This window comes from Pteropus medius, unplaced genomic scaffold (genome assembly GCF_902729225.1).
Source record: "Pteropus medius unplaced genomic scaffold, Ma_sr-lr_union100, whole genome shotgun sequence".
Taxonomy (NCBI): Eukaryota; Metazoa; Chordata; class Mammalia; order Chiroptera; family Pteropodidae; genus Pteropus; species Pteropus medius.
Window position 1 is genome coordinate 3,924,482 of NW_024349224.1, and position 10,227 is coordinate 3,934,708.

The following is a 10,227-nucleotide window of genomic DNA, read 5'->3' on the forward strand; positions in this document are numbered from 1 at the left end:
TGACTGGGTAAGCCTACGGCCACTTTGGAAAGTTAGAACTCAGCTCGTCATTGCACGGGTGATAAGACTCCGTTTCATCTAGAACTTCGTGATGACTGTGAAGCCCAAAGCTCCCTACGACCCCGTTGTCCTCTGTCAGCTCCAGGGTTCTTCCTGGGTGTTCCCTGGAGCTTTTCTCTTCTGCAGGTGAGGATGGGTGGGGTCACTGCCCTTGGGGTAACTAGAAGACCCTGGTTGACTATCCCTTATGGTCCCAGATGTAGCAGCAGTGATAATGCAGCCTCATCATTTTTTTTTTTTTTTCATCAATTTAAAACTTGGGCTAGGCAAGTGAACTGTGCCTTCAAATCATCCCAGCATTACAACAGAATACCAGGCTCACGCATAATAATGCATAATACACAGTTCACACACCGGCTGTACCCGTGTCGGCATTTGCCCGTTACACACATTGGCAAATCAGGCATAATAAACGTCTGTCATCACACACTTTGACCGTTTGTCGTTTCAATAATAATAATCCGTCATTACACACCGTTTCTGTCAAATAATGTCATTTTCGTCGTCACGTTCGTTCGTCAATATCATCATCATCCATCATCTTAAAATAATACTCCGTCCGTCATCGGTCATCAAATCATCATCTGTCTTACTACGATCATCATAATAAATCATCCAAATCATCATCATCATCATCATCATTCCATTTTCATTTCCATTTATCCATTTTTCTAAATCGTCATTTGTCGGCTATCTTTTCTATTTGTCCATCCGTCCTCCATTCCTTATTTCCATAAAATGGTTTATTATTCCATTATTCATTCTATTATTCATTCATTCAAATCGTCCATTCATTCATCATTCCATTCCATCTTTCATTCAATAAATCCATGGATTCCATTCTCTATCTACTTGTCATCTATTCTCCATTCGTTCAAATATGATAAATCGTTCATTCCATTACCCATCATTCATCATCCATTCCATTCGTCTACTCCATTCTATCTATCTATCTATCCATTAATCCATTCATCTATCTATTCATCCATCCATTCATCCATTCCATCTATTATTCCATTTTATTCCATTCATCTGTCATTCAGCTATTTTTAATAAATCCATTTGTTTCCATTGTCATTCATCTTGTTTCATCTATTCATCTATTCCATTCATTCATTCATCCATCTATCTAGAATTCCATTCAAATAAAATCCGGAATCTATTTGTTTTATCCATCTACTTATCCATCCATCCATATACATATCCATGTAGGCATCAATATGTACCTACATACTATGCATCCTGTGCCAGGCTCTGTGAGTGGAGCAAGGAATCTTGTCCTCAAAAATTTTTTCATCTAGCAGAGAAGCTATGAAAATCTCAATGAGAGTATAAGGCTATTCAAAAGTGGGACAAATGTAACTAAGTAGTAAGTGGCCCAGACAGAAAAGATTCAGACAGGAGGCCCCTGGAGCCACAAGGAAGAGATGGCTTCCCCACGGAACTGGGGCCTGGCTGGAGCCTTGGAAAAGAGAAGTTTCGCCTTGATCCTGAGCTTGGGGACTTCTCAGACCCCATGGCTCCTCACCCTGGGCCGGGCCCGAGGACCACTGGAGAAGACTCGTCTGCGGAGAGCGTGTTCCCGAATCACATTTCGGCTCCTCGCTAGCCTGGAACTCTGTTCACATGTCTTCTTGAGCTGGAGTTCCAGCCTCCACTGCCCTGACCAGCCCTGGCACTGCCAGCATCTTCTAAGCTCCCTTGGGAAACGAGGAGTGGGAGATGGGGGCCAGAAGGTACCAACGAAAATAGCCTCAGGCCACGTCATCGTTAGTGCTAACAAAATAATTATTGCTCCTTTAAGAAGTGCCAACCTGGAGGCACTCTCTAGGAGAAGCCCCACGCACTGAGGGCTGACCCCCTCTCTGCCTGGCAAATGTGCTTTCTGCTTTCCTGGCTGGGCCATAAATAACCCGGCCACCTCTAATTTGGCCTCCGATACCCTGCCCAGCCGTGATTTATTCACAGACCAAAACAGGCATCTCTAATTTGCTAACCAATCGCTGTAATTCTGGCCTCTCCAACCAATAATTCTGCCATCTCTAATTTGCCAATAAATAATTCTGCAGCCTCAAATTTACTAACCAATAATGTGACCAATTTGCTGACCAATGGTTGTGTCAAGGCATAATGGCGCCCCTAGCAGATGGTAATTTGCTAAGCAATATTCGAACCTTTCCCCCTTCAGCAATAAAGAACCTTCGTGATCTTTGAATTCCAGATCCATTACTTTGCTCAGAAGGATGCTGCGGGCTGCTGGGTTGCAAAGGAGCCTTCGTCAAAGGTTATACCTTTTCTTTTGAGCCCCTGGAATCAAAGTTAGTATCTCAGAAAGTAAGAGCTATCCCGGCTTGCTCATTTTACAGATGGAGCTATCGAGACCCAGAGAGAGGAAGTGACTTGCCCAAGGTCACGCAGCAAGGTAGTGGCAGAGCTGGGACCAGAACACAGGTCTCTGATCTGCTAGGCCAGTGCTCAAGCTTCACCCGCCCCTCTGGTCAGCTAATTTGCTTCTTCGTGGTGTTCACACCACAGAGCAGGTTGACTCTGGCTGGGCTGGCTGCCACGGAACCTTGGTTTGGCCTCAGCCAGTCAGCCAAGTGTCCCTGGTGTCAGGGACGGAGGAAGCTGAACTTGCTGACCCCACCACCTGGGGGGTCTGAGAGCTGGACAGGAAGGAGGATTCGCTGTGCCACACAAAGGACTTGGCCGGGTTTTAGTCCCAGGAAATGCTGGCTGTCAGCAGAAACCAAGAGCCAAATCCCACATTCCCTCAAGGAGCTGGCACCCACGTTACCCAGAGTGAGTAAGAATGAGAGTTCAGCCAGTAAAGCAGGGACCCCCCCAACCCCCACCTCGGCAGAGACCAAGGCATGATGGCCCGCGGACTGCTGGAGAAGCCTGGGCACAAGAAGACGTCACCAGGTCTGGGGCTGCGGTGAGCCGCTTAGAGGGGCGTCCACTTCACCCCGTGCCCAGGTCAGGTGAGTCTAAGCTGGACCCTCCCAAACCTTTTGTGCATCTGACAAAGGCGACGCTTGAGTTGGGCTGCCCCTGCCCCTTCAGCTGAGAGGGTTGATTTGGCTCATTTTATGCTCATGGCTTTTTTTTTTTTCGGAAATGAAAGCAAATTGAAGCCAGAACGAGGGCGAATTCCGACTGGCAGCAGAACATACCCGGAGACCCCGCAGTGCCTCCTGAGCAGCCGTGTGTGGTTTTGTCCTGGGCGGAGGATGGCTGGCGATGGGGATGGGTGGGGACCGAGGCATCTATTCATAAGGGACACAAGTCCCCCTCCAATATCTGCCAAATCTGGGCCCGTGAGGGGAACGGACCCAGGCGGAAGCAGGAGATGCGGGGAAGGTGGCGGAGAGAGGGCGCAGGCTCGGCGCGGAGGACGTTCTTCGGACTCATTGCATTTTGCTCTCTCAGGCACGGGAACCCTTCTTCCCTTCGTGTCCTCAAAGAGCGGAGCGGGAGAAAATGGGCAAACGGGGGCAGCCGGGCTCTGGTGAGCCTCACAGGACAGCCAGGGCCGGTCGGTAGGTTCTAGTATATTCTGGAAAGCGGGACACGTTGCGTTATGTTCGTCGTGCGAATCCGGCTCCTGTCCTCCCAGGGTGGACTCTGGGAACTGAAGAGCTGATTCGGATTCTGTCCTGGTCCAGCGACGGATCTCAGCTCAGATGTCACCTCATCTGGACAGAGTGGCTCGGGCGCCCACTCTGTTTTTCTCGGTGATGGCTTTTGTTCCCCCTTCCAGGCTCCCGCTGGCTTGGCGACCCTTCCCCAGGGCGCCTTGGGGCCGGGGCCTGCGGGCTGCTCATCGCCTCGTCCGTTGCTGCATCGCTAGGAGCCAGCACACGCCGGCCGCGGGGTCGGAGTGGCTGGCGAATGGTCTCTGTCAGGCCTGGACTCTCGCATCTCTATTTGGGAAGCGCTTTAACTGGCGTTTCACCCCAAAGTGAAGCCTGAGACAAGTTCACGTTCAAGAAGTTCATTAGGGAAAGATGCCGGGGAACGGGGTTGTGGGGCAGGGAGCGGGGAGCAGGGAAGGTCAGGAGGTCAGTGCTGGGATGCTTTATGCTGTCGGCCACCGATAGGGAAACTGAGCTTGATCCCCTGGGATCTTTCGGGGGGCCATAGGACATGCCTGTCAGAACTGCCACCCCGAGGTTGAAAGGGGAGCAATAGCTCGTCAGCTTCCCGCGGACGAAGGCGTCGGAGTCCAGGTCGTGCGTGTGCGGGCACCGCACATCCGTGGGGCAGCGTCAGAGGAGCTTCAGCAGGAAGTGAGATGACAGGTGAGGTCTGTCGGGTCACACCTGTGTGAAGCTTTGCAGCCTGAGTGTCCCCGGTGTGGCGGAGGTGAGGCTGACAGGTGCTGCAGCGGCGCGCGGGAGGCGTCTGACACATGCGCCTTCTCCTCGCTCACCGAGGAGGGGACAGGGAGTGGTCCGAGGGGAGGGTGGGAGTGGTCCGCCAGCCTCTTCTTGCAAGGCCAGGTGTGGGGGTGGGGGCGCAGGGAGCTCCCCCGTGTGCAGGGTGGGTGCCCATTGTATGCCCCCACCATGCAGGGGTGAAGATCACACCTGGGGTCACCATTTCTGCCCCACCCCCACCTTGCCCTCACTTCGGCCCCCTAAGACTCCCCCTTCCCCTCCCCACGCTGCCTCCGCTGCCCCTGCTCTCCGCCGCTGGGCCCGAGGCATGATACTGCATTCCACGCTGCCTGAGCCAGCCTCGCTCGGGGAAACCAGCTGGAGGAATATTAAGAGCTTGGGGTTCTGAGAAGAGTCGGGGTCGCTTGCTCATTCACCCCTCTGTGCAGCCTGCTGGCAGTGACCCGGGAGCGAAACCCTCTCTGGTCCCTGCCCTCCCGCGGGTCCATCTCTCTACCCACCGTCACTCAGCGTGACCTCCCTGTCACATCCTGGTCTACATGAGTGCCTGCAGGTGCCTCCTGCACTGGTCCTGGAGGCATCGGCGTCGCCTGGGAACGTGCGATGCAAATTCTCAGGCTCTGGGGCCGGGGCTCAGCAGCCCGAGCTGTGACAAGCCCTCCCGGTGATTCTGGTGCACGCTGAAGCTTGGAAATCGCCCCTCGGGACGAATGGCGTCCTGTGGTTACTTGTCCAGTGTGTGTTTGCAGCAGGCCCCAGGCTGGAGTGAGAGTCCCTCTCCAGCAGAAGTGTGGGTGGACATTCAAGTATGGTCAGCTCAGCTGAGAAACCACCTTGAAACTCCATCCAGGCCTTAGCGCCGATAAGAGTGTGACTTCCTGGTCACCTGCAGAGATTATCACCACCTCCCTCACCCACAGCATCTGCAGAGATTATCACCACCTCACCCACCCACAGCATCCCACCCTGTCACCCTGGGGAGCTAAGTAGTATGTAATGCAATGGTAAGAGCAAGAATAATAGAAAAAATAAATAACAAGGGTCACCATTCTTATTGGACGCTCGAGACGCGTTAAATACTTTGTCACGTTTTATTCCCACACAAAACAAGCCTGTGCCACGGGTCCTGCTGTCGCGCTCTCCTGACAGACAAGGAAGCAAAGGTACCAGGTCCCACGACCAGCAAGGGTTCCAGGGACGACGCTTACATGCTCACCATCTCCGCGTCTTTCAGTTCTGTAAACTGCGATATACTTCTACCGTGTGTATAAAACGCGTACAATAATAACGCCTATAGGGATGTGTGTGACACACTATAAATCCGTATGTACATACGTACGTGTGTCATCGATATGTACGTGGCATCTATCTATACCTACGCATCGTTTTATTCATTCATGTATTCCTATTGGTGGTCATTTAGATTTTAAGTTAGGGAACAAGATTTCAAGGCTCTGAGCTCACTGCCGAACATGTCGGTTTCCGTGAAGCAATGTGACGCCCCAAGCGTTGTGATTCTGGAGCCACAAGATGGTAGGAAACAAGGCAGTGGATGAAGGAGGGGTCCAGAAGAGGCCACAGTGCAGGGGGTGTGACCAGGAGTATGGTCAGTAGGGAGAGGGCTTGGGGAGGGAAGTTTAGACATCAGAACCAGGTCAGAACCAGAGGCCACAAGTGCAGATGCCCGCAGGGACTGGCCATGGTGATGGGCGGCAGGCCGGGCTCGGAGTAGCGGGGAGCGGTGGGGACTGTGGCCACCTGCCCAGCACGGGCCTTGTCTCGTGGGGCAGGCGCTAACCAGCTCCGGCCGGTGTTGCCTTGTGAGAACGTGAGTGATGCTGGATCTTCTCATGTCTGAAGGGAAGGTGGAAATCAGATTTTCAAGCAAAATCTCCCACTTTTCAAATTTTATCCAAGTTTAAAAAAAATATTACACGGGCCAAACGAGACAGCCCCGAGGGGCACGTTAGCGCTGACGGCTGGGGAGGGGCCCGTGAAAAAGAACGGGGCCGCGAGGCTCCCGATTCAACCGTCGGTCACACTTTGTCCTCTGCGAAGCCCAGTCCTCTCGATCTGCGAATGGGCCGTTCCCGGGCTGTGGGGACCTCGGCCTCGCTGTCACAGCGTGTAATTGGTTACGTGCGTGTTCAGGTCCTCAGTCGTCTCCTGTCCCAACTGCCGTGGAAGCTTCTGGGCACAGGCCTCGTTTCCATCTTTCTCTTTTCTTCCCTGATTTAACCCGAGCACCTAGTAACTAGTGCTCAGCACACAGTAGGTGCACAGTAAGTACCTGGCAGATGAATGGATGGTAGAAAAGAGCCAGCTGGGCCTCCTCTGGAACAGGTTTGCCAGGCGAGCTCTCTGCCAGGCGACCTTACTCCCACCCCCCAAGGGGCATTTCACAGGCAGCTCAGAATAAATGTGCCAAGCGGCCCTGGGCTCCTCTCCTCCCCCTCAGGCAGAATGATATGGTTGGCGGGAGGTGGGGACGAGACCCCCCCAAGGCCCCCAAACCGTAGGCTGGAGGTAAACGAAACAGAGCTGACAGCAGTTAAGAAGGAGAGAGACAGAGGCAGAGGAAAGAAAAGAAAGAAAAATCGTCCCATACCAGCCACGGTCACCATGCGTTATTAGGGTGTCCAGGAAATTATAGCTTATGTCCATTAGTTCTTTCAGGGTTAATATTGATGCAGATATTATTTCTATCCAAGGCCCCATTTATTTGAAATATTATGACTGGGAGTAGCTGTTGCCGTGAATCAAATCTATTGACGGAGTAGTTAGCGGTGTCACCAGGGCAGCCGGCCCGCCCCTCCCCCGCCGCCAGCATGAAATATTATGGAGATGGTTCTTAAAGTGAGCACTTCATCATCATTTGTCTGCAGGCCCCCACTAGGACCGCCTTGCCCGGCTTCCCGTTGGGCGCGAGGAGCTGTCATAACTCAATCAGGCGACGACTGTGGCTCCGCCACCTCTGGCTTGCAGCCGCCAGCCACCGGCAGCCCCCTGACAGCTGGTGGTCCCCGGGCCAGCCCTGCCGTGGGTCACGTGCGGGGGGCAGGGGCGGAGGGGGGATATTTTTGGAGGTGGAAATAGGAGGCCTGTTTCCTCATGCCACTTACTGTTCTCCAAACACAATTTGTCATTTCCAGTCCCAGGTTTTGCTCATAGGTGTCTGAGCCCAGAGTTCCTTCTTCCTCCCCCCGCTCTGTGGGTCAAGATGCCATGCTTTCTAAAAACGGGATTTGAGACATATATCCGTGGCCTGGTGCAGAGAGAGGGGCCACGTCTGATCCCCGACCACATGCAGCGGCAGCATCATTCAGCGTCACCCGATAACAACAACAAAAACAACAACAACAACTAAGTCTGCGTAGGGTTCCGATAATCTATACGGTGGCTGGTGACTGCAAGCCAGAGGTGGCGGAGCCACAGTAGTCGCCTGATTGAGTTATGACGGTTATGGCGAGCCTCTCCTGGAATCGGCCAGGTGATAACTGTTTCAGGCTTTGGGGGCGTAAGGTCCGAGTCTCTGCTCGTCCACTCCATCGTGATGCGAAAGCCGCCGCCCATCAGCAAGCGAGGGAATGGGCGTGGCCAGCCCGGCCCTCGGCCTCGCTTTGTTCTCTCTGCTACGAACCCATTTAATCTTCCCACGTCTTTGCTCAAATGTCTCCCGCTCAGTGAGGTCTTCACCGACCATTTAAGATTCAACTCCGGGTACCCCGCAACCCCTTTCTCGCTTTGTTTTTCTCCATGACTCTTCTCATATACTTATCGATATATTTTTTGCTTCGTTATGTTGCCAATAGCGCCATCGCCACCTACACCTGCCACTGGAATGTCAGCTCCACGAGGACAGGGACTTTGCCTGCTGCGTTCACAGCCCGCCTTTCCAGTGCTTGGCACATACAGAAATGCTGGCCCGTGAAGTAAGTGCTATTAATAGCCAGCCCGGTTTTCAGATGAGGAGACTGAGGATGAGAAGAATGTAGGATTGTCCAAGGTCATCCAGCCGGGAAGTGTTCTTCAGCTCAGACCCGAGTCCACTAAGGCTTTATTTACTTATTTGTTGTTTTCAGTGTATCAGTTTATCAACTCTTTTCCGCAACGCTTTAGGGCGACTAAGTCTGGAGGTGAAGAAGCTGGCTCAGAGGGATAGCTCGTTTCAGAGGGTAGGTACCCAGCAAGTGTCAAAGTGAGAATCTGAATCCTATCATCAAAATTTATTATCTTTCCACCCTGGCATCCTGGTGGTTGTAATTTGTGGGTGTGGCTGAGAACCTGGGGCCTGGGGTTACCTGGCTGGGAGGTGGAGCGTCCTGAGCTCGCCTCTCACTCACTTTTGACTTAGTGTGAGCAGGGCGAAGTCAGGTCTCCGTGATCGCACCTGGGGGCCCTGGGCCGGACGCGAGGAGGCTCCTCTCCCCCCACGCCTGTGCTCCGGGACCGGTCTTGCTTGGTCCCCTGCACCGGAGGACCCCCCGCCCACCTCCGCCCACGTTTTCCTCCACCCGGAGCACTTTTCCCGCTCTTCCCGTTCACATCCTCTGCGTGCTTGGACGAAGGCTGAGAAAATACGATCCTTTAGCAGGTGTCATCGGGGGCTGCCTTTTGGTGATGGGAAGCAAATCTCGAAACCCTCCTCTTCTGGGGCCCTGCCACTCCAGGAAGAGAGAAGGGAATGAAGACCCCCAGTCCTGTCCCACCACTGTCCCCAGCAAGCCCTGAGATGCCCGAGGACATGTGGCCGCCTCCAGCCACCTTCTCCACCCGAGAACACCAGGCTTCGAAGTTCCCTTGCAGAAAAGCCAGAAGCCAACCCACAGAACCCTACGAAACTTAGAGACCGTGATGATCGACTTCATGTGTCGACTCGGCCAGGCCGTGATAACCAAGTGTTTCGTCAAACTCTGACTCTTCTCTGGCTTGCCAGCCTGCCCTGCGGATGTCAACGTGCCAGGTCCCACAATCCCGTGAGCCAGATTTTAAAAATCAGTCTCTCTCTATATATCTATATCTATATCTATATCTATATCTATATCTAAATCTATATCTATATCTATATCTATATCTATATCTATATCTATATCTATATCTATATCTATATCTATCTATCATCCATCCATCCATCCATCCATCCATCCATCCATCCATCCATCCATCCATCCATCCCTCCATCTATCCTACTAGTTTTGTTTCTCTGGAAAATCCTGACCAATACTAATACTGAAGCTTGACTCTCCATTTAACAGAGACGGCAGCCAAAGCTCAGAGAGGGCAAGGAATTTACTGGATATCACAAAGCCCATTCACGACTGAGCTGGGATCATTCAAAAAGCCCCCCAGGCTAAGACTCTTGCCCCATAGTGAGGGGCTAAGGATCCCTCTCTGTACCTCCAAGCCTCTTGGTCAGGCGGAGGGCAGAGATCACAACTGTTCTAAATAAAATCAGCTCTTCACCAGAGGTGGGTGGGCGGAAAATTAGAAATCAAAAATTCAGTGCGAAAATACAGAAATCTAACCGCAGAGCCAATTTTCTATCACACTTAGCAACTCCATTTGATGTGATAGTTTGCTAATAAAACATGAGCATTACAGTAACATAATATTTTAGGTATCCATTAACTAATACGTAAATATAATGGAACCTTATGGAAATATACTTAAGCTGTCACCAACACTCCTAATGTAATATGCATGATTTCCAAGGCTATTTATAACTCCTTGGGTTCACTCTCTCACCAGTGACTTCACCGGCTCC

The 10,227-nt window shown here is 52.2% G+C and overlaps 1 long non-coding RNA gene across 1 annotated transcript; it reads left to right on the plus strand.

The window, feature by feature from the left end:
- The first annotated feature begins 2,785 nt into the window (after positions 1–2,785).
- Positions 2,786–7,801, plus strand: LOC120617393 (uncharacterized). The gene is made up of 3 exons (XR_005656902.1): positions 2,786–3,044; positions 4,207–4,364; positions 7,616–7,801. It is a non-coding gene; the product is annotated as an uncharacterized LOC120617393 (long non-coding RNA).
- Positions 7,802–10,227: the final 2,426 nt, after the last annotated feature.